Source organism: Equus caballus, chromosome 16 (genome assembly GCF_041296265.1).
Source record: "Equus caballus isolate H_3958 breed thoroughbred chromosome 16, TB-T2T, whole genome shotgun sequence".
In the NCBI taxonomy this organism is placed as follows: Eukaryota; Metazoa; Chordata; class Mammalia; order Perissodactyla; family Equidae; genus Equus; species Equus caballus.
The window spans coordinates 98,075,732-98,099,965 of record NC_091699.1 but is presented as its reverse complement, the minus strand read 5'-3'; the positions used below and the strand labels follow the sequence as shown (position 1 = coordinate 98,099,965).

The window sequence follows — 24,234 nt, the reverse complement described above, 5'->3', positions numbered from 1 at the left end:
TCCCTTTGATGCGTAATCAGAGAAATGAAGGTATTCATACCAAAGCTCTGAGGAATAAACAATTAGATCTCAGTAACATGGAAGGAAGTCAAGAAAAATGTACCCAGTTACTCAGGACCAAAACAAGGTTTCAATAGAACAACTCAAATGAATAATAATTAAGACAAAAGGAAACAGCGTGAAAGCTGCACAAAAAGCCCTAAAACATATATCATTCAAGAAGGGAACGTTGTATGTAAAAAACCCAACAAACAGAATCCATCATATAAGAAAACAAGGCCAAAGAAGTAAAAGTAAATTCCACCGTGTATTGGTGTCCTACGACTGCCATAACAAATCACCCCAAACTGAGCGACATAAAACAACGGAAACTTAAAGTCTCTCACGATTCTGGAGGAGAGCTTCTGGGGACTGCTGGCAATCCTTGGCAATCCTCGCTATCTGTGGATCTGCGAAACTAGAAAGCAAGTTTCTGCTTCCAAAATACATCCCCACAGGGAGAAATTGGAAGGAATAAAGGGGTCACCGGTTCCAAGCAAGTCTGAAACCCAGCACAACAATTTCCCTCAGATTCAAGGCCTAGGAATAATAATCTGAGGCTTGACGTTCTGACCTCTGCACCGTGGAAGTGGCCTTACCCTCCCAGCCTGTGGCAGCGACCCTGTCTCTCTTCTTCTGTGGCTCTGACCTTGAAGTCTTTCTTCTTTTTTCCCTGAAGGTTAGTGCATATTTGCAGCTGAATAGCTTTTATCGGTTCACTTTTTCGCTAGTAGATTCCAGAAGTCTGACAGCCTTTCTTCGTTTTATCCCTTTCAGCCCAGGCTGGCAGTGTTTCTGCTGGTATAACATTCTCAAAAGCCTTGTTGGTCTCCCCTGCAATTCACAGCAGTTCATGCCATCAGACAAGAAAGCCCTCTACAGATCTGTCCTTGATAGTCCCATCCATCTCTATTCCTGGTTTCTGTTGAGATGGTTGATTTGATCCACAAATTACAAACCCAATGTTTGCAGCAAAAGGTTGTCTAGAACTCTTGGTCCTGTCTCTAGAGCATGCCATCTAGGTAGGCTGAGAATTTTCCAAATCATCAATTCTAGTTCCTTTCTGCTTAACATTTCCTTCCTCATTCTATCTCTTTCCTCTTGCATTTTACTATAAGAAGCAGGAGACCAGGCTGAACTTTCCACACTTTGCTTGGAAATATCCTCAGTTAAATATCCAAGTTCATCACTCATAAGTTCTGCTTACCACCAAACTATAGAACACAATTCAGCCAAAGTTTCTGTCACTCTATAACAAGGATCATCTTTCTTCCAGTTGCCAAGAACATGTCCCTCATTTCCTTCTCACACCTCACCAGAGGCACCTTTGACGTTCATATTTCTGCCAACTTTCTGTAATGATGATATATGTATTCTCTAAGATGCTTCTCCAAGAAGCTTTCTCTGCCATGTTCCTCACTTCCATCTGAACCCTTGCTAGAATTGCTGTTAACATTCATATTTCTACCAACCATCTCTGCAAGGGCAACTTCAGAATTGTTCCAGCCTCTACCCATTTCCCAATTCCAAAGCTGCTTCCACATTTTCAGATATGTTAGCTTATAGCAGCATTCTAATTTATAGTACCAAAATCTATGTTAGCTTCTCAGTTCTGCCAAAACAAATCACCAAAACTCTGTACTTAAAAAAACCCAAATTTATTCTCCCACAGCTCAGGAGGCCAGGAGTCCAAGATCAAGTATTAACAGGGTTGGTTCTTTCCAGAGTTTGAAGGGGAAACTCTGCCACTCCTCTCTCCTAGCTCCTGGTGTTTGCTGGCAATCCTTGGCATTCCTCACAGACACATTATTCCAACCTCTGCATCCATCTTTACCTGGCTTTCTTCTCTGTGTCTCTCTATTTGTTTTTCTGTCTCGAATGACAGTCTCTTGGGTTTTAGGGCCAACCCTAATCCAGCATGATCTTATCTCGATTCTTAGCTTAATTACATCTTCAAAGAGCCTGGTTCCAAATAAGGTCACATTTTGAGGTTCCAGGTGGACATGAATTTTGGGGAGACACTGTTCAACCCACTATCACACCATAGAAGAATTATGAAAAACATGAATTTAGTAAAAAAGAGATAAAAAATAAAATAATGCAGCAGCAGAAAAGGATGAAATGGGAAATTTCAGGACAAAGAAAACCAACTAAGAGTGCTTAGTAAAGGAGTAATGAATAAATTAGAATTAGTAAGGATTAGAATAGACATTTAAAAACAGTTTCTGAAATGGAGGAAAGTTTTGGGATAATCACAGTTATTTGGTATGAAAGAGACAGAGATTAAAGCAATTAGAGGTCATGTAATAGATATGAGCGAAAATCAGTCCTGCAGGGACCTCCAGTACCTTTGAATAAGACAAACCAAACCCTGGAACAGAAAAAGTATTCAAAGATAGAATAACGAGTATTTTTATAAGAAGAACTGAAACTACAGATTAAAAGGCCCACCATGTTCTAGGGAACAGTGATACAGGGTGTTCATTATCAAGGGAGATTCTGAAGAAGTTATTCAACTTCAAGGACAAAGAATTCTGCAAGGATGTAGGTATAAAAAGGTTATATTCAGGAAATTTCAGACTCCGTCTGATTTTTCAGTGAGGTAGTATCTATTGAGCTCCGAGGAAAGAGTTAACAAAAAATTTCACGCAGGCCTTGTTATGTAAGCACAAAGGCAAAGGGTATCCGAAACAGATGCAAAAATCTCATGAAATAATCTCACTACAGTCCATCTCTCCCACTGATTATGATGAAAAAGCTCTGAACAACATACCAACAAGCAAAAATGTTCTGAATTACTTGAGGGCTCTGAAAAGGAACAAAAGCAGACAGATTGTAGGAGAACAAAAACTGGGTGAAATGTTCCACATGGGGTGAGTTTCCCATTTGTGTAAGAATTTATCTTTCCTTTGTGGTTCTGCTCTAAGAGTAGGCCCCATGGAAATCAGAGGAAGGGGCCTGCACAAGCAAGAGTGTATATTAAGGGGGGAAATCCTGGACAGGAGAAAACCAGAGAAAGGGATTTCCAGTTCTGTATATGAATCTGCACAGGACCTAACGCCTGACCTTTGCATGCATTGGTCTGACCTAAACCAGCACATAGCAAGGTCTTCAAAATGGAACTGAGCTTTGAATCACGTGCACAAGTCTCAGTTTTAACCCAGTTAAAGGCCCCCTGGAACAATGCCTACCTAGGAAAGACCCAAACAAAGGCTTAAAAAGAACTGAACTGAAAACTGAGCTACTTGAAAATTATCATCTTAGCCCATGAACTATAAATGCATATGTCAGACCTACAACAGATTAGCAAAGGCTCAGAAAACTGAACTGAGGTTTGAATTCCCATCCAAAGAAAAGAGACAGATCTTACTGTTTGAATCATATTGGTTTCTCCAGAGAATTACAAAAAGACCCATAGTCTACACAACATGACTTTCACAATATCCAAGATACAAGAGAAAATTACTCTACATGCACAGAACCAGGAATATGTGTCTAGCTTTCAAGGAAAAGACAATGAACAGCCCCTCATCCCTGAGATGTATCTAGACATTGGAACTATCAGAGACTTTAATGCAGCCATTATATATCATAACTATGCAACATGGTGTAGAGAAAACACTCCTGAATAGAATGGAAAGAGAGAAAGTCTCATGAGACACGTAGGGACTATAAAAAAGGACCAAAAGTAAATGTAGAAATGATAAATACAATAATAACTGGGGCTGGTCTGGTGGCGTAGTGGTTAAGTTTATGCGCTCTGCTTTGTCTACCCAGGGTTCACCCGTTCGGATCCTGGGCGCAGACCTAGCACCACTCATCAAGCCATGCTGTGGAAGCATCCCACACAGAAGAACTAGAATGACCTACAACTAGGATATACAACTATGTACTGGGGCTTTTGGGAGAAAAAAATTAAACAAGAGGAAGATTGGCAACAGATGTTAGCTCAGGGCAAATCTTCCTCACCAAGAAGCACACCTTTAAAAAAATAATAAAAACAGTAATAAAATTCTTGCTGACAGATAGGCTCCCAAGTTGAATGGAGATGACAGATGAACAAGTAAACTTGAAGACAAGTCAATAGAAATTATCCAACGTGAAGAACACAGAGAAAAAGTTTGAAAAACCTCCTCAGCTCCCAGGGACCAAGGAGACAACATCAAAAAGTCCCAGAGAGTCAGAGCAAGAGACAGAAGCAAAAAAATAGTTTAAGAAAAAATAGCTGAAACTTCTCAAATTTGGTGAAAAACGTAAATGTATAGATTCAAGAAGACTGGCAAACTCCAAACAGATAAATTTGAAGAATACCATGAAAAACGAGGGGAATAAAATAGTTTGGACTGAATTATACTGAAAAGACAACATATCAAAACTTATGAGCTAAAGCCAAAGCTGGGCTGAGAGGGAAACTTACATTTTTAAATGCTGATATTAGAAATGAAGAAATGTGTAAAATTAATGCCTAATGTTCCACCATAAGAAGCTAAAAAAAGAGCAAAATAAACCCAAAGTCAGTAGAAAAAAAGAAATAATAAAGATAAGAAAAGAAATCAACAAAATAGAAAACAGACAATATAGTAAATTAACAGTCAATTAATTAAATTAAATTAATTAATTAAATTAACAAAAGTGGTCCATTGCAAAGACCAACAGAATCAACAAACTCTTAGGAAAAGTGATCAGGTAAAAAGAAAAAGAAGACAAATTGTCATAATCAGGAATGGAAAAGAGATTATCAGCACAGAGCCTACTGATATTAAAAGAGAAATTAATTTTAAAAAACCACCACAAACCCCAACTACCTGAAAATTTATACTGTTACTTAAAAGACCTATTGTAAAGAAGAAATCAGACCAAATTTGCAAAAAACATAGCAGTGGTACTCTCTGAAAAATCAGCCTAAATGATTTCATAGGTAATTCTAACCTGATTTAAAATATTTCAGTAAATAGGGAAGGAAAGAAAGCTTCTAATCTCTACCTACTAGTTCAGCAGAAAAATGACATCCAAATTTTCTCTCCCCTCCCCCCAACTACAAACTAACCTCACTGATAATATTGATACAAATATCTTTTAAAAATTTGTAAATAGCATTAAGCAGCCAATTAAGGAAAACTACTTCCTGGCCAGGTGAGGTTCATCCCAAGAATGCAAAGGTGTTCACACATAGAAAATTAATTGATGTCGTTCTTCATGATATTGGGCTAAAGGAGGAAAAATGATTATTTTATTCCCAGTAGGAGTTGGAGATGTTTGACAAACATCCAGCATAATGAAATCACTTAATGGAGAAACATTATAAACATTCAGGACAAAGGCAAAGGTTTCCAGTGTTAACACCATTAGTAATACCATTCAGGAAGTAAAAGCCGATACAAATTAAACAAGAGAAAGAAATATGAGGCATAGAAACTGGGAGGAAAAAAGAAATGGAAACAGGGAGAAAATGATCATTTGCAGGTGGAATGACTGTCCACACAGACGATTTCAATGAATCACAGAAGAAACCCTCTTACAATTAATAAGATAAATCTTAGGAAGATGGCTAGTTGCAAAATTAATATACACAAGTCAGAACCTTTCCTAACAGTAAACAAGAATGTGTTAGATAAAAAAGGAAGAAAAGATCCCATTTACAATTGTTATAAAAAGATAGACACAATAAGAAATTTATAGGACTTCTATGACTGCATTTTTAAAACTATTGAGATCGATAAAGGAAATGATACCTTGTTAATGGATAGGTAAAAATGATCCATTAATGCTGAGTTAATTTATTAATTTGAGTCAACCAATCTCATTAAAACACCAGAAGCTTTTAGGGGGAATTAGATAAAATGTTACCAGAGTAAATTTGTGAGAGTAAACATATGAGTATAGAAAGGACAATTTTGGGAAAGAAAAGTAAGGAAGGAAGACTAGTGTACCAGATAATAAATAAAATGTGTAATCAAGTTAAAATACCTAAAAGAATTTGGTGCTCTGGAAGAAAGAGATCTAGGAAACACAGTAAAGAGTTCAGTAGCAGACGCAGCTGTTTATGGGAAATTAGTAAACTATGAAGGTGGAGAAAGAGTAGATTAAAAAATAATGTTAGGGGGTCGCCCGGTGGCGCAGCAGTTAAGTGTGCACGTTCTGCTTTGGCGGCCCGGGGTTCACCGGTTCAGATCCCAGGTGCGGACACGGTGCCGTGTGACAAGCCATGCTGTGGCAGGGGTCCCACATATAAAGTAGAGGAAGATGGGCACAAATGTTAGCTCAGGGCCAGTCTTCCTCAGCAAAAAGAGGAGGGTTGGCAGCAGATGTTAGCTCAGGACTAATCTTCCTCAAAAAAAAAAAAGTTAGAAAATTTGCTAGCAGTTTGGAAAAAATAAAGTTGATTCCTTAATTAATACTAATATCAAAATAATTTCTGGGTACATCAAAGATTCAAAAATAAATTTATAGAATTACTATATGAATGGCCAGAAGAACTATGTACACCTTGTTATGGGGAAGCTTTTGAGGCAGGGCACAAAACACCGAAGCAATAAAGGGAAGAGTTAAAAAACTGTACGGCAAAAAGCATAATTTTGTAAAAAAGAAAACAACCAAAAACCAAAAAATGATTAACTTGGAAAAGTATTTGTAAGAGGTAGAACCTACAAATGGTGATTTCTCTAAGTTTGCAAATGGTTTACACAAAGGGCCACGTAAAAGAAAATATGGTAGAAAAACACGCAAAGGCAATAAATTCTTAATGGCAAAAGAAATATAAAGGGCCAAAAAACATGAAAAGATATTCACTTCCATTCATAAATAAAGTCAACAAAAGCAAACATGGAGGTTTTCCTCACCTTTCAGATTAGCAGTCGAAAAGGACTGATAACACTCAACGTTGGGGGTGGAGGAGCAGCCCGGTTCACGTGCTGCTGGGGAGGAGAACACACAGTCTCTTTGAAAGACACTTTGGCAACAGTTCCTCGAGTTGAAAAATGTGAAGATTCAAACACTCCTTGGTGTGTAACGCAATTTATGTAAAACATTAAACAATTGCAGACGTTTGTGTGTGTCCCTTCCCTGCTCCTTGAAGGACCCAAAGGAAACTGGTCTCACGCATTACCTCTGGGGAGAAAGACTGGGCAGGAAATGGTAGGAGAGAGATTTTCTCTCATTATATACGTTTCTGTCTACTGATTTAAAAAACTTTTTCTTTTTTAACCATAGGTCTATATCACCTAAAAGAGAAAGTAATTAGTTAGACCCTCCCTTCCCCAAAATGATCAGGCTGATGGAAGGAAGTCCATTAGAGAAATTCTCAGCAACTAGTTTGCCTCCATTGTTCTGAACTTATCTGACAGGAGAATCTGAAAGAGGAGTTGGGAAAAGTTCTCAGTTCCTGAGTGTTGGCGCACATTATCTCAGTGAAGATGAAAGCCAGCACAGTCAGTCGTTAAGACAGCCAACTTTATTTGACCAATTTCTCTGAACTCCTGCACTGAAATACTCTTTTGTTAAAAGAAGCTTTCAGTGCTAAGTAGAGTTCTTGTAAAATGACAAAGTCCAATTTCAAGGAGATTAAAAGAAGTGGTTCAATCAAAGTTTAGAAACACTTAGAGTTTTCATCTCTTTCTTCAACCCAGATTGAGAGAGGACAATCCCCACCGACAATCTCCTTTTCTCTCCGACTGCAAATGACTACACCTTTCAGTGACTTAAATGGATTCACAGGCTGTGGGTTTTTGGCATTTAAGAAGTGGTACTTGAGAACTTAAATGTTTTCATATTCTTTTCCTTTCTCTTCATCTCTACCTCTTTGTCTCCTATCAAAATTGACCCCCCCTTCATTCTTTTCATTCATTTCTCTAACACACTGCACTGTGCGCGTCTGTTTAAACAGAGACCCTGGAGTTTGAAGACAATTCCCAAAAGGGTTTGGGAGGTCGTTGTGCATTCAATACTCTGCAAGATGGTCTGAACCACCGCCTCAAAGATGAAAGTGACCACTGCTTCTCCTGGTTGCTTTTCTTATTAGCTTTATCTTACGGCAAAATCCTACTTTTCTCTGAAAACTAAATTTGTAAATAATTTTTGGATATAAAACAGCTTTGTATTATAATAAATGCCACAGAGCCTTCTGCTACCCTTCCATGTAATCCCTTCTTAAAATCTGCTGCAATAGCAACAGTCAAGACGGCAGAGAACTGGTGACCTTTAAAGGCTCGGGGCTCTGTCTGATCTTTACTCTGGAATCAAATTTAAGTTCCATGGTGTTTGGTAGTGCCTGCTCACGCACTCTGTACCACATTGCCGACTTTTAAAAAGTACTTATGCTCTCTGAAATAGTTTTTGGTGAAATTGTGTATTATCTGTCTTGTTCACAGAATTAGAGGGAAATTTCCCAGAAAGCCGATGAAATCTAGGCTTGGAGGCGCCGTCTTGCCCAGGGCCCCGGGGCCTGCTGGGAGCGTCTGGAAGCCGTGGAGGGCTCAGGGTGAGGTGGGGACAGCAGGCTGCACCCCGCAAGCCTTAACCTGTCCCGGAATCTGCCTAAGGATATCTCGGAAGAAAGGGGCCTGAATCTCCAAGGCCCAGAAAGGGGTCAAAATTTCTTCTTTTGTTCTAAATAAGTATTCACTTTTGTGTGTCATTTTGTATTAATAATTTGAAGCTTTTATCCTTAGAGAGCACCTGCCAAATTATGTGAACTGCACGCTGTACAAACCCTGAGTACGACACTGACTAGAGGTTTGCCTGGTGAAAAGGCCTTGTCTGCACTTCACTCTCGTAACTCCAAGCCTAGAACACTGCCTGGCATGGAGGAGATGCTGCATAATCGTTGCCGAGTAAGCGTTGGACGTGGGAGATTAGGGAGAAGGGCATTCCAGACAAGACAGCTGAATGGGGACAGACCCGGCTTCTTCAAGGAGCGGTAGAAAATTCTGTGTGTTTGGAGCACGTGGAATGACAGAATGAAGAGAAAGAGAGATGCTTGGAGCATATGCCAGGGCCTAGAAAAGTGCATTGGAACGTTTTAAGCATTTAAACATGACTGACTTTAAACAGACGACTTTCGTTGCTGTGTAGAAAATGGATTGGAGGGAGGAGCAACAGGGAGAGCAAGTCTGCAGGGCAGTGATGGCGGGGGCGTGGACCAGAGGGAGGGCCACAGAGACGAGCGTGTGAAGTGAGAGATTCAGGATGGATGTGGGAGATCAAATCCACAGCATTTTCTGATGCACTAGATGTGGAAAGGGAGTGAGAAGAATTGAGGAAATCTCTTGAAATTTCATGCTGAGATGCTCTTTGTCATGTTGCACAGTCCTGGGGAAAATGCAAGTATAGAGATGGTCTACACAGCAACCAGTATGACCACGTTCTTTCTTCATAATAGAAATTTATGTCTCATTGGAAGATTTTCCCTAATGCCTTGAGACACACATTAAAAAGAAGCTAGCATCAGTCTTGTCTTGACTATTTTCTCAAATATAAATTTTGAATGGTTAATTAAAATGTCTGAATTATGACATTATAAGACTATAGGAAAGAATCAAGATAAGATAAAAGATGTTAGTAATTTTTCAAATGTATTTCATTTCACAGATAGGCCAGAAAATCTTGGACCAGTCTTTTTTTTTTTTCTGACATAATTTTGAACTTACAGAAAAGTTGCAAGAATAGTATAAACAGATCTGGGGTACTTTTTACCTTGATTCTCTCCAAAATCAACATTTGTTCCATTTGCTCTATCCTCTCTCTCTCTTTCTCTGTGTGTCTTGCCCTCCGCATCCTTCTGTCTGTCTCTCCCTAAATGCACACATACATAAATTTACAGACCTGCACATACACACATAATATACATATACATCGTATATATGAACATATATGTCTGTGTAAATATCTATATGTATACCTAATTTACACTTATACACTCTTCTTTTTGTGAACCGTTTAAGAATAAGTTGCAGACATGATGTTCTTCACTGTGCATTTTCTAAAAACAAGCAACTTTCTTACATAACCATAGCAAAATGATCAAAATAGGGAAATTGTCTTCAATACAACACTATAATTTAATCAGTAAATTTTATGGAGATTCCTTTGGCCAGTTTTTTAAAAACTCAAAGATCTAGCATATTCTATTTCCCCAAAACAATGTTATTAGAATGAGTGAGAGCCTCTTATTCATCATCTGTTTACCGAACTTCACGTTTAATTCCTAATCATCATCCTCAGCAGGTCCCTGGTGCTACCACCTGGCTGTTCTACTATTTTTCCCTGATCTGCCTTAATTCCCAGTCTCTTAACTGATACCTTGTCCATTTTTGTCAAATTGCTACAACTTTCTTGCCTCTCTTGACTCTCAGCTGATGATCTAACTTCTTATTTCACTGAAAAAATAGAAGCTTCCAGAAGAAGGCTTCCCCCATTCCCACCACCAAGTCTGTCAAACCATCTTGTGCCACATGCTCTGCCTTATGCTCCTGTGACGGTGAAGGGGTTATTTTTTCCTCCTACAGCTGACCCTTCCTCTTGGCACTGGGTCCAGCCTCTGTCCTTGGATGCTCCTCCAGGATTTGAGTCCCTCAATTTTCTCTCTCCACTTTTTTTTTTTTTTAAAGATTTTATTTTTCCTTTTTCTCCTCAAAGCCCCCCAGTACATAGTTGCATACTCTTCGTTGTGGGTCCTTCTAGTTGTGGCATGTGGGACGCTGCCTCAGTGTGGTTTGATGAGCAGTGCCATGTCTGCACCCAGGATTTGAACCAACGAAACACTGGGCCGCCTGCAGCGGAGCGCGCGAACTTAACCACTCGGCCACGGGGCCAGCCCCTTCTCTCTCCACTTTTGCATCATCAATCTGTTCTTCATTAGGTCAACCACTTCATCACACAAACATGACTTCAGCTCCCCCCACCATCACTACCATCCCCCCAACAAACACAGCTGAAGGGTGGAGTTTACTCACTGTCTCCTTTTCCTCTGCTCCTGTTCTCCCTTGAGCACACTCCAGCTGAGCTGGTTCTCCCCTGCAATTCCACCACGACTGCTCTCACCGAGATCAGCAATGACCTACGTTGCCAAATTCAGTGACCATTTCCCGATGCTCACCTCACTTGACCTACCAGCAGCAATTGACGTGGTTGATCACTGCCCCCTTCCTGAAGCACTTTCTTCTCTTGGCTTCTAGGACCCTCCCTTCTCGTGGCTTTCCTCTCTCACTCATGGCTTCTTCTCAGTCCCCTTTGCTGATTCTTCCTCATCTTTCTGAGCTCTGAACACTGGGGTTCTCCTGGCTCAGTCCTCTGATCTCTTCTCTTTCTCTCCCCATTCTGCATGACTTCACTCAGTTCTGAGGTTTGAATAGCATCTGTACAATGATGACTGCCAGCAGAACACAGGGTTAAAGGCACAAGTTCTGGAGCCGGGCTACCTGGCTCTGAAACTTGCCTCCCCCACTCACTAGCTCTTTAAACACAGGCAAATGACTTGACTTCTCTGTGCCTCAATTTCCTCGTCAGTGAAGTGGGGGATAATTTAGCACCTACCTACCAATTTCATAAGAATTTATATCGGTCCAATTTAACCTGGAAAACATAAACCACTTTAAGAATTTACAACGGAAGGAATCTAACGCACTCGAATAGTAAAGCAAGTGACTAGAAGAGCTGAGAAGCTGACGCAGGGATGACGGGGAAATCCAGGTATTAATACAACTATAAGCCACTGCCACTACCTGGAGGGACAAAGCGAGTCTCACTGTAAAGCCATAATCCTCAATACAGTGTGGAATGGCCACCAGAATGCACACACAGGTCAATTCTGCAGAACAGAGTCCCAAAATAGCCCTCATGTCTATGGTCAATTGAATTTCGAAAAAAGTGCCAACCTAATTCGATGGGGAAAGTAAATTCCTTTCAACAGGTGGTGCAGGAAAACCTGTATATCCACTTGGAAAAAAATAAACTGCACACCATATATAAAAACTAACTTGAAATAAATCACAGAGCTAAACTTCAAAGCTAAAACTATACAACTTCTAGAAGAAAACATAGGAGAAAGTTTTTACAACCTTGGGGCAAGCAAGAATTTTTTGGACAGAAAATACACAAAGCATAGAAGAAATTTGATGAATTAGACTTCAACAAAATTAAAAGCTCTACTCTTCAGTATACACTGCTCTTCAAAAGAAAAGGCAAGCCACAGACCAGGAGAAAATATTTGTTAAGCACACATCTGACAAAGGAATAATACCCAAAATGTAGCAAGAACTCTTACAACTCAACAATAAAAAGGCAAACGGTGCTCAGCAACAAGAAGAAATGAACCACTGAGACACACAACATGGACGAAATCACACAAAGATTACCCTGAGTGAAAGAAGTCAGCCCGAAAGACAGCATACTGTCCAACCACAAGTGTCTGGAACTCCAGAAGGACCAGATCTGAGCTCCTGGGACAGAGGGCAGGTCAGTGGTTTCCTGGGGCCTATGGTGGCTGGGGACGGACGAGGACAGGACACAAGCCAGATTTTGGGAGCGATGGAAAACCTTCTATATCTTGATTGCACTGGTAGGTAGACAAGTGTATACATTTGCAAAACTCATCAAACTGAATGCTTTAACTTGGTGCCTTTTATTGTCTGTGAATTATACCTCAATGAAGTTGATTTTAAAAATTAAAAAGAGTTTAACATGTCCAAACATGAATTATTGATTTTTCCTGAAAAGCTGCTGCTGGCACCATCTCGTCCACCTCAATACACGACAAACCTGTTTCTCCAGGTGCTCATAAATATTGGAGTCTTTCTTGACTCTTCTCTATCCTCTCACATCTCACCTCTAATCCATTAGCAAATTCCATCAGCTTTACCTTCAAAATACATCCTATTGGTGGGAATGTAAACTGGTGCAGCCACGATGGAAAATAGTATGGAGGCTCCTCAAAAAATTAAAAATAGGACTACCATATGATCCAGCAATTCTGCTTCTGGCTGTTTATCCCAAGAAAATGAAAACACTAATTTGAAAGGACATGTGCATCCCCATGTTCATTGCAGCATTATTTACAATAGCCGAGACATGGAAGCAACCTCAGTGTCCTCCAACAGATGAACAGATAAAGAAACTGTAGCATATGTATACAGTGGAATATTATTCAGCCATAAAAAAGAGGGAAATCTCGCCATTTGCAACAGCATGGATGGACCTTGAGGACATTATGCTGAGTGAAATAAGGCAGAGAAAGAACACCATATGATTTCGCTTATATGTGAATCTAAAAAAAAACCACCCTCAAAACCCAAGCTCATAGATGCAGAGAACAGATTGGTGATTGCCAGAGGAAGGAGGTGGAGGTGGGAGAAACGGGTGCTATTTTCTGTTTTTTATTTTGGGTTTAAATAAATTTAATAAAAATGTGAAAAAAAATACAACCTGAAAATGATCACTTCTCGTCACCTCCATCGCGGCTCGACTGGTTCAAGCTGCCGTCACTCTGGCCCGAGCGGTCACCACAGCCTCCCGAGTGGTGCGTCGCCCCCTGTTTTGCTCCTCCCTGCCTGCCAGTCTTTCTGGGCAGCAGCCGGTCACTCACGGCCTGTTCTGCTTAGGACCCTCCCCTCGTACCTTGTCTCGCATCCCCGGCGCTTGCGCAGGGCCCTGAGATCCGCCGCTCCTCCAGCCCATCGAGGACGCTGCACCCCGAGGCCTCGGCTCGTCCTCCCTGAGCCGGGGGTGCCCGCCCCGGGCTGTGCTCCCGGGCCACCGGCTCAGACCCCCTCCCCGCCTCCCGTGGAACCGCACCTGGTCTCTGTCCCCCTCGCTTTGCGTTTGTTCTCAGCCCTGATAACTCCCAGACGCGTGTAGGTTTATTTGTTTAATTGCTTTGCTTGTCTTTTCCTCACGTGGAATATAAGACAGTTGAAAATTTGTTTCCTGTTATATCTCTAGCATCTGGAATGGTGCCCTCAATAAATATTTATTATTTTGCTATTCATATATAACATAACTGACATTATTTCCACACTAAAATATATTTGCTCTGTGTAATATACAGATTATAGTATTATTAATATTAAATAAGTGCGCAGTGAACGTTTCGCGAATGAGTGAGTGAGTGAGTGGTTTTACTGGACACGTTAGGCACAGACGCGTTTCACGTTTGGCGGGGAAGTTTTCTTTTCCCTCCATCGTGGTTCCCCGGGGCGGTCTCCGTCTGCGTTGTTTCTGAGCGTCTTCACCGCGGTCCGCAGACGCCCGGGGACCAGCCTGCGCCTGCCGGGCGGGCCGCCCACTGACGGGTTTGGCAGGACGCGCGAGGCCTGTCCGTTATCTGGATGCGAATGGACCTTCCTTCGGTTTTTGGTCTGGGCTTGATTTCCAAACTGGCCAAGAGACCCGGGCCCGCGGGGTGAAGCGGGGGCCACATGCTCGTGGAAGTCCCTCCGGCCTTGTCGGGACGGCCGAGAGGCAGGGAGCAGTTGAGTGATGACTACCGCGTGGTTTCTTAAGATCCGGGGGGCTGGTTTGAAAGGAGACTCCCGGTTCTCCTTCTCTGCCTGGACAAAACCTCGGCCTAATTGAGTGGCATTTCCCCTTGGCCTCCTGCAGTCTGATCAATCACAGATGTCAGAGGCGCGCAGAAAACCCCACAGACTGTTGGCTTCCTCCTTGGTGATGAGGGCCTGACATGAACACAGCTCTGTCCCCCCTCGGACGCGAGACACACGCACCAGGCCACAGAAACACCCCTTGCCGTCTCTGCTCCTAAAATCAAACCCATGACGGTGCTTGTTTCTAGAGAGGTTTTGGGACATAAAGTAAGATGTTTATTATTACCAGGAGATCCCCATTGGGACAGGAAAAGCCTAGCAGGAGGGAGTAATAAATCTCAGAAAACAGCCGTGCACCTTCCGTCATGTGGCTTGGGCTCTGGAATTTATTGGCCATGAATTTCTCTGAGGTTGGGGACACACAGGCACAAACCGTTTTATCCTTTTCTTTAGGCTCTCTGCTCGAAACACGCTGGCAGCTGCGGGATGGTGAAGTGTCCTGTTAACTCCTCCCCGTGGACCGGGTCCTGAGAACTCGAATCTTACTGCTTAGTGGAGGAGAAGACGTGTTTCTCAGACAGGACTTGGGAGGCCGTCTCCTTCCTTGTGTACATCCTAAAAATCTTCAGCCTGATTCTTTAGGGCAATTGGCCAAGTTTTCTACGTACGTTAATTGAGGTACTCTTCTAATTCTGAGTTTGCTCTTATCTTTGGTTTAAGGAACATCTCCCGGTGTCAGTGTAATTAAATTCCATATCACCTCAGGTTTATTCTGGCCCAAAGGAAGAAAGTTACATGGGATTTTCATTAACATTTTGATTAGCCCTGTGGTAGTTACTGACCCCTGATGATTGAATTTTTTTAATAGAACAAAAGCGTATGTGTCCATTGTGTGCACCACGAACTGAATCCTTTTCCTGAAGTTCCCACAGTGCCTTCATAGTTGCATTTTCTTGTTTCTTCTGCTGTTTCAGCCTTAACTGATACAATGTTTTACCATCAATAGGAAACAATGCTTAGCAGACAAATGTTGTCTTTTAACAGTGAAATATCCCTTATTTTATCCTTAAACTTTAAAAAAGATGTTCGAATAGTCTATGTTCTCATTAACCATGAGTTTTAATTTTATTAGTATGCATATGAATGGGCCTTTTAATTTGACCTTAGAGTTCCATTATAATGAAGCATGTTGTTACATGGTTTTTACCATATTTTTGGATGGATAAAAAATAATTTTGAAATCTATAACTTACAAATAAGGAAAAGCTTAATCTAACAGACTTACCTTGAAGTACTGTCTCTTCTAATGTCAGCGATATATTAAGGGACTTCACTGTTTGCATTTGCTTCTTATCATGTTCACAGAGGTTTATCAATAGACGGAAAAGAGGCGATGCTGTCTGAAATTGTTTAACTGAAGCCTGACTCTCGATCCTGAGCTTTGGAGACAGTCCAAATCTGTTTAGACTGATCGTCCTTCTGCCTCCACGTGAGACTTTGAGCGCGATATTTCACTGCTGTGCTCAGCTCCCCTCCACGAAATGTGGGTAGTCTTCTCCCGAAGGTGTAATCAGATATAAAGGCGAAAACCTGGAGGCAGTAAGGTGGTACCTGGTACGCCATGTGGTCCCCTTGCTAATGACATGCGGCCACGTGTGATTGGCCCTGGCTGCCCTCTCTACCCCGAGCTTCACGGGGCTGGCTCTTCTCAACAGACTGGTCTCACCTCATCAGAGAGGGCACTGCCTGGTCTACCCTGTCCCTAATTAGTTCCAGTCTCCCTTGTCACCCGAATACGGTCCTCCTACCCTCATCACTAGACAGTGTCCCCTTGTTCTTTGGTTTGCTTGTTTCCCTTCTGTCTCTTCTTTGTAGAAGTGAAGCTCTTGGAGGGTAGGGCATTGTCTGTTTCTCTTGTCACTGAATGCCCTGAGCCTAGAACAGGGCCTGACACATAATAAGCAATCCAATGAGTGAATAAATGGTGGTCCTCACCTGTTTCCTTTCTGAGTCCCTTGACATTCCAAAAGGAAAGCAGTCATCTCTCTGGAGTGGGATTGGCCCACGCGTAAACAGATGCTGGAAATTAGTACGTAGATAATTTAAAGTAAGGCAAGAAAGTGTGTCTCTCTTTATTCGATGGGGCTGGTGAAAAGCGCAAATACACTGAAGGCGAGAGATTTATTTCATTTACTCCCTCAAGAAGCCTTTTTGAGCACCTAGCATGTGCTAAGGTTTGGGCTAGTTGCTGAGGCTAAGATGCACAAGAAGAGAGAGTTGGTGTGTCTAAAAATCTGCTGTTCTCACTGGCTCAGGAAGCCACGTATACATTTAATCTGTTGCCGTTGAGCCAACTCTGCCTTTCCTGCTGCAAAAATGCTGCCTAAGCCCAGGGCCCAGGGATCCTGCGGAAGGAAGCCTGAGGCACAGGAACCTCGCAGCCGTGGTGTCTGAGCTGGACCATCGAGAAGGAGTGGAGGTGCCCGGGCAGAGAAAGGAGAAAGGGCATTTGGGAGAGCAGCTGCCCGAGGAAAGGCCCAGAAGCATCCTGGAGCCACATCCTGGGAGCAGGGCAGGTGGCAGGAGGAGTTGGCGGAGGTCTTCAAGGCTGAGGAACATGGGAGGCAGCGGCAGAACTGGACCCATGAGGAACCGCCAATGCCTGGCCCAGGGCTCTGCTTCACCCTGTGGGCGGTGGGGAGGCCCTGCCGAGGAGGGAGGGTGGTGCCCAGGAGGGAGGGCTGTGCAGAGAGAGGACCGAGGCAGGAGGCTCTGAGAGATCAGAGCAGGGGTCTTCCCAGCAGTCTAGGCAACAAACCAAGAAGCCCCCCATCGAGGGAGCTCGGGAGCAAGATGCAGAGAGAGCTGGATTCGAGAGAAACTCAGTGAGGCGGCACGGCCAGACCAGGTTGAGAAGAATTAGAAATACAAAGAGAAGAACTGGACTCCCATTTTTGGATGTTGAAGCTGCAGTGTCTACAGGATCCTAAGGCTCATCAATCTACCGGGTAGTCTAGTATTTGAGTGAATGTTTGTTAGAGTTACAATCCGAGTGGTCAGACGGACAGAACAAAGAGTGAGCCTGTTGCAAACACTTTTGCTTGAAGACAGAAAGGAAGAAGGCCCTGGAAGACATCCTCGACGTGCCCCAACACACGCGTTTGTGCAACTTTGTCCAGAATCACACGGGACACTTATGTCTGGATTAGCTTGTTGCTTTAGGGGCTTATCCTTCCTACGGGGAAGGGGCTCTGATTCAGCCTTTGACCCTGAACACAGCGATGATGACAGCAAATTAATGCTCAAACAATAATCATTTATTAATGGTTGAGGAATTACGATCAGGCACGAGAATGAGCTCTTTCCATGAATTAGCGCATTTAATCCTCATCTTATGAGGTGGGGACTATACTGTTCTCTCCATGTTACAGGAGAGGGAGCTGAGGCAGACAGAGGGTACCAAATTTGCAGGTCACACAGCCAATCAGCAGTGGAGTGGGATTTGAACTCTGGCCCCCTGGCTCCAGGACAGCTTTTCCTCTCAGACAATTCCTGCATCACTGCTCCCGTGTCAGGCAGACCCTGCGGCACCCGGGACACGCCATGCCCCTGCCTGCACTGTATTTTGGGGTGACATGTCCTTAACCACTTCACTTCTCTCAACTACTTTAGTCTTCTGGCGGATGGGTGCAAGGGTCCCCGTGAACAGCTCTAAGCTGGGCCAGTGTCCTCTTCAAGGTCAAACACCCCTAACCCCAGGCATCCAAACCCTTGTGGCAGCAGCATCCCCAGCAGGAAGCTTGGGGCAAGTGCGCAGTAGGCCAGGTCAGCGTGGATCGGCTGTGCTGGCCCGGGGCAGCATCCACTTTTCTCTTCGCACAGGCTTGTCTTTGGGATCGCCACCATCTCTGTGGTTTGCAACATCCTGGTACCTGGAGTCTGTTAATCTCTGCAAGAATCTGACACCACCTGGTGTCTGCTCTGTCTCAACTTGTGCTTGCGCGTTTTCCTCGATTCCTGTTTACCGTGCTCGGGGGCCAGGCTTCGGAAGGACAAAGCACCAATCCATCACAGCTGGCCTTGGCCACTGTGTGGGCACCGTCACCTGAGCAGGCGCTCTGTCCGTACTTGGTTCCCTTTGTCCTCTCAGTCGGCAGGCATGCGGCCACCAGGGCCGGTTGCACACCCAGGGCTGTACCTCCTTTCAGAGCCAGGAGCAGGGACACGAATGTCACCGACGTTCTCTCCATTCTTCAGGAAGCCGCATTGCCCATCACTTGCCCTTCAGGCCGTACCCAACAAGCCCAAACTTCCTTCCACAAGACAGCCTTCAGGAATTGGAGGCAGCGTGGTGTTCTGTGGTCTAGCTTCTCTGAGCTGAGAATCCTGCTTTTTCAGCTGCTTCTCGCCCGATTTTGAGGGGCTTGATTGTCCTTCCTGTGCGTCCAGAGATTTCGGCTGCATTTTCCTCTACTTCCTACAGAATTACTCCTACATAGGTGGGACATTTTTATTTATCATTGTATAAAAATTTCTGCATTTATGGTTTATATACATATCAATATACATCTTTATGGGAAATTTATCCTTTTGAACAAATATCCTTTTTTCTATGTTATGCTCAAATTCCCAAATTCCTGAACCCAAATCACCAGACCAGGACAACGTCAGTGCACAAAGATCAGCAAATCAGCACACGTTAATAATCCCAGTTACGACAGAAAAAGTAAGATAGCATCAGTATGTAAGACTAAGGTGAATGACATTCATACCGCACTCTCTTTACTGTCCTCGCCTCAAATGACCAGGCTTCGTTATCATCCTTGTGCAAACAACATGCATTGTTCCACACACCAGATTACGCGCGGGGGTGGCTCAAGAACAGCGTGCACGGGAAAGCTCAGAGGAGGGTCTGTCAGTGTAGAGAAGATTGCAAAGTGCCAAGTAAACTTACGCAGTTAATAATAACTCAGAAAATGAAACGAACTACTCACGGCCAAGAGCCCGTGTGGTAGAAACTCCCCCAATTCACCTGCTCTGCATCCTCGTATCCACACTTGTCAGAAGCCCGTCACTGGGTGTCTGGCCACTGCAGGTGGGAACTCCCATTGAACGAGGAACCTCGCCCCTCAGTTCCCAGCAAAGACCGTCAACAACCGCGCTCAGTGAGGGGCCACCGTTGTTCTCAGCACCAAGAACCACTGGCTTTATTCTGCCACCTCGTTCCACTGAGCCCGACTCCACCGCGCTTCCTGAGCGGTTTCCAAGGACGCCTTGTGTTCCTATGTCGCGTCCTCTGAAGCTGTAACTTCACCGCCCAGCGCGCCTACTCCCCAGAGAGACGAGACTGCTCGGTCTTTGGAGCAGAGTTTTGTTGGTGCTGTGTGCCTGCTCGTCATGGGGACACCTCCACCCCAGGCTCCGGCATGGGCATGTGTCTCCTGAAGACCAGCGCACTCTCTTTCTCTGCCTTAGCGCCTCTCTCCTTCTTGGGCTTCTCCAGAACCCGAAGCCTGGCTGCTCAGGGGGATTCTCTCCAGCCCGCTTGCCATGACTCTGACTTCTGTCAGCAGTCTGCAGCGAGTGTCTCTCCGAAGTTGCTGGGTGGGACCCACTTGATGGCAGGAGTTTTGCTCTTTTATTATCATTTTTAACCTGAAGCTTTTTTTTTTTTTGCTTGAGGAAGATTGGCCCTGAGCTAACATCTGTTGCCAATCGACCTCTATTTTATGTGGGATGCCACCTCAACAGGGCTTGATGAGTGGCGTGTAGGTACACACCCGGGATCTGAACCAGTGAACCCGGGCCACTGAAGAGAAACACGCAAATTTAACTGCTATGCCACTGGGCCAGCCCCTGAAACTTTTTTCCCCCCCAAACAAAATCTTATTGAGAAACGAAAAATGTTAAAGATATAGAACTGGGGTGTGGAGCTAGATGTGGGGGCTGGCGTCCTGACCAGCACTGCCCTGTGGCAGAGGGAGCCTCCTTGTCTTCCCTCCTCTCTTTCCTTTCCTTCCTTCGTCCAAAGGCTCCACTTTGCTTTTGCAGTCGTCACACTCCCTCTCCAGCTTATTCTGAAAGTGTTTTCTTGTCTTTCTCTTCTTTGTTAACGGACCCTTTAACTTTTTCTTTGACATTCTACAAAAACACTGATTTGCTGAATTCGGAACGTTTCCTGTCTTGTGGTTGTGTTCTCAGAGAGTTTACTGGACACTTCTGTTCCTGGTTCTGGAAAAACAAATGACAAACCCCCACCCTCCTGGGCTCCCGTTCCAGTTGGGGCAGAACAGACCGTGAGCACAATAAGTGAGTAAATGATTTACTAGAAATTCGTAAATAGTAGAGAGAAAAGTAAATCATGGAGGTGAGCGTGGAGTTGGGGGATGTTGTTTGGGTTTTAAATGTGCACCTTGAAGGATGTGAGCAGGGCAGGTGCTTGGGACGAAGGCCCCAGGAGGGACACATGTGACCATGTGACATGTCGGGGGAACAGCGAAGAGGGCAGAGTGGGTGGAGGCGTGGAACAAGCCAAAAGTGGGAGATGAGTTCACAGGGACAGAGAAGCCGATCTTGAGGGCCTGTAAACTCCTACAAGGACCGTGGCTTTTGTTCTGAGTGAGAGAGGACTCACTGGGGAGTTCCGAGGATGCCGCGTCTGGTCCACCCTCTTCGAGGGCCACTTGGTGCTGGATGTGGAGACTGCGGTGGGCAGAGCTGGAGGCAGGCGGGCCAGCTGGGGGGCTGTAACTTCAGAAAACCCTTGACTCTTCGGTTTCTCTCCCCTAGACCGTTGGCCTCTCGTGTTTTCCAGGCTCTGGGGTAGGTGCCGAGGAGAGGATGGTTGACAAGCCTCAGTGACTGTTTTGATTAGCCTCTTTCCACACCAAGACTTTCTACTAGTTTACAGACCTGTAGACATCCGGCAACTCTGTAACTGTTTTATCCTGCTTTCCCACTTCCAGGGAAGAATGGACACATATTTTTCAATTCTTATTTTAATTAAGAAATCTTTGAGTAAACTCTATTGCTCTAAAGAACTCCATCCACGTCACTTAGACAATCTAAATTCCTGAAATCTGACTACAGCGGCTTAAAGAATGGGCACAGTGTGATTTGCTCCAGCAGTTTAGATAGTACCATTCCAGTAAAAAGAAAAAGATCTAGTTGCCTAACGTGGTTACAAGGTTGGTCACCTTATCTAGTTAGCAAAACTTACCCAGTTCCTGCTTTGACACCACGGACGGAGGTGTGACGTGGAGCTACTGGAGGATATGAAACCGTTGGACTGAAGGTTGCGGCTTCATCAAGAATGCGTTTGATGACTCCGAATTTACCATGCACAATGCTTGGCTTCTTGGACCCTTAGCTCCATCCTCTGTCACACGGAGGTGGGAAGAGCTCTGCCCTGTGTTCCTCTGAGGCCGTGCTGTGGAAACAGGGAGGGCGTGAAGCAGTGGGAACCTGTGCTCTGCAGAACTGCTCAGTGAGAGACGGCTGTCACTCAGCCACACACGGCCAAACCTGTGCGTGCAGCAACCTTTGGAACCTCCCAACGCTAGGATTCTGTGTCCAGGCATAAGTTTCTTAAATGCTTCTTATCTGTGGGACTCCGGAGGGCCTCCCCAATTAGATTGTGACACCAGCAAGTGGCCTTGCTTGGTTTTCTCTTCTTGCTGGTGATGAGGTTGAACAGACCCCTGCAGAGATTGGCCAACCTATTCTGTCCACGATCCCAAGGTCTCTGAAAGGCCAGGACGACCCCAGGGAGAGATTGTGAATGATTAACAGATTCTGCAGAGATCCTGAAAACCGCTTCACGGTCCCGTCCTCACAAGCACAGTTTGTCCTGAGGAGAACACGGTGCACGTGTGCGGGAGACAGGGCTGCACCCCGGGAGTGAGGGGGTCCCTGTGCATCGACCAATGTGAAGAACACGACCTGGAGAGTGTGCCCCTCGTCATCCATGTCGTCCGCTTGGGGCAGTTGTTGCTGTGTGCTGTGCAGCAAACAGCAGTGGATTCCTGGATCCTTATCTCTGATCTTGGTGGCCGTTAGGTTTCTACAAGTCAAAACAACCTGATTAGTTACTCTAACGAGTGTTAATTGGGCACCTTTGGGAACATACACTCGTGTGGTACCAGAGGTGATACCAGGATTTCTGTGATGCTGGTTTATGAGTGATCAGCTATAATAAATTTCTTTGCCAGATATGAGTATGAAGGGAGAAGAAACTACGAAAATGTTACACTGTACCATTTCAGGAGAAAAGGAATACATCTGCTGGAAAGATTCATCAAGTCCTTTGAGTACTGATTCACGTAATTAAAATTACGATGCCTATTAAAATCTGCTAAGAGGAGGTTGCATGTTGATTATTAGATTGAAAGTATTTCAGCACAATACTAAACAAGATATTAATACAAAGAAGGTGTAGAATATGTATCTTATGGGCTGAATTTTGCCCCCCCAGATTCACATATCGAAGATCTAACCGTGGTACTCATCACTGCATCTGGAGACGGAGCCTCGAGAGAGGTGACCAAGTCAAAATGAGGCTGCTGGTGTGGGCCCCGGTCCAAGCTGACGGGTGTCCTTCTGGAAAGAGTAAATGTGAGCACGTGGGGACAGGCGTGTGCACAGAGGGGTGGCCACGTGAGGAGGCAGCGAGAGGCGCCGTCTGCGAGCCGAGGGGAGAGGCCTCAGGAGAAACCCCCCAGGCCGGCACCTTGATCTCCAGCCTCCAGAACTGCGAGAAACAGATTCCTCTTGTCACCCAACTGTGGTCCTTGGTTGCAGCAGCCCCAGCAAACTCATAACCACACAGAGGAAAAGACAGCCCACTGGATGACAGGAAACTGAGAGAACTTTAGGAACATTGAGGGTGACAAGTGAAATAAAATTGAAGGAATAAAAACCCCTCCATATATCTGTGCTTACTCTGCTTGCTAAAAAAAAATACTTATATATAGAAACCCAGTGCCCAAGAACATAGTATGTAAAGACAAAATGTAATTAAAACTATATCTTAATTACTGCATTTTAAAACTAGCTACATGGGACAATGAAGACTATTAAGTGCAGCCCTCTGATTTCACGGGAAAACTTTTCTCAGAAGGTTGAGCGGCCCGCCGGTGTCTTGCAACAGCTCCTGTGCGGTCAGGTCGGCTGCGTCTCTGTGGTCTGTGCTGTGGCAGGTTCATTCCGATTTGCACGAGGGCACACCGCTGTTTGTGCCCATGCTTTGGAATCCTTTCCACTGGACGACAGAAAGGCACTGAGCCTACCCTGCTGTCCGCCGTGGGCGGCTTCTGAAGGGCTTTGTCTGGTTACACTGAGAGGAGCGGGGCACAAAAGCCAGATGGTGGGAATAATTTCCCCAACAGGAATTTGCTCCACTGTTTGCACGAAGGGACTTTCCCTTCTTGCAGAAGCACACACAGCTACGCCCACTCCGCTCGTACCCTCTGCCTGCCTTCCTTACAAAGCCCCGATTGGGAGCCCTTGTTTGAAACAATTGCTTAAGTATATGTGTGTGGGTGGAGGATTTGCAAATCAAATCACATAGTTCAGCCAAATATAGCCTTTGTCAGGAGAAATGATTTGTGAGCAAATAAAAACGAAGAACTGGAATCCACTGCTGACGGTACCCTGGAAATAG

General features: G+C 44.3%; 1 protein-coding gene and 1 long non-coding RNA gene across 6 annotated transcripts in view; one reads left to right on the top strand and one right to left on the bottom strand.

Annotated features, from left to right (window-relative positions):
* MME (membrane metalloendopeptidase) overlaps window positions 1-22,288 on the bottom strand; it is a 136,399-nt gene extending 114,111 nt beyond the window's left edge. Inside the window, exon 1 of one of the 3 annotated variants that reach the window (XM_070239164.1) lies at window positions 21,793-22,288. The gene's annotated coding sequence lies outside the window, so the exon portion shown is untranslated. Of the gene's footprint in view, window positions 1-19,605; window positions 20,089-21,792 lie in introns of those variants that run through there. The other 2 variants (XM_023621147.2, XM_070239168.1) reach the window with 2 other exon arrangements.
* LOC138918296 (uncharacterized) lies at window positions 14,287-23,611 on the top strand. Of its 3 annotated transcripts, none has more exons than XR_011427448.1 (5): window positions 14,287-14,500; window positions 15,027-15,251; window positions 15,939-16,116; window positions 20,775-20,882; window positions 21,363-23,611. It is a non-coding gene; the product is annotated as an uncharacterized lncRNA (long non-coding RNA). The 3 variants fall into 3 exon arrangements; XR_011427447.1 differs by having other exon boundaries at window positions 15,939-16,187; window positions 21,363-23,500; XR_011427449.1 differs by having other exon boundaries at window positions 15,939-16,187; window positions 21,388-23,497.
* The last annotated feature ends 623 nt before the right edge of the window (window positions 23,612-24,234 follow it).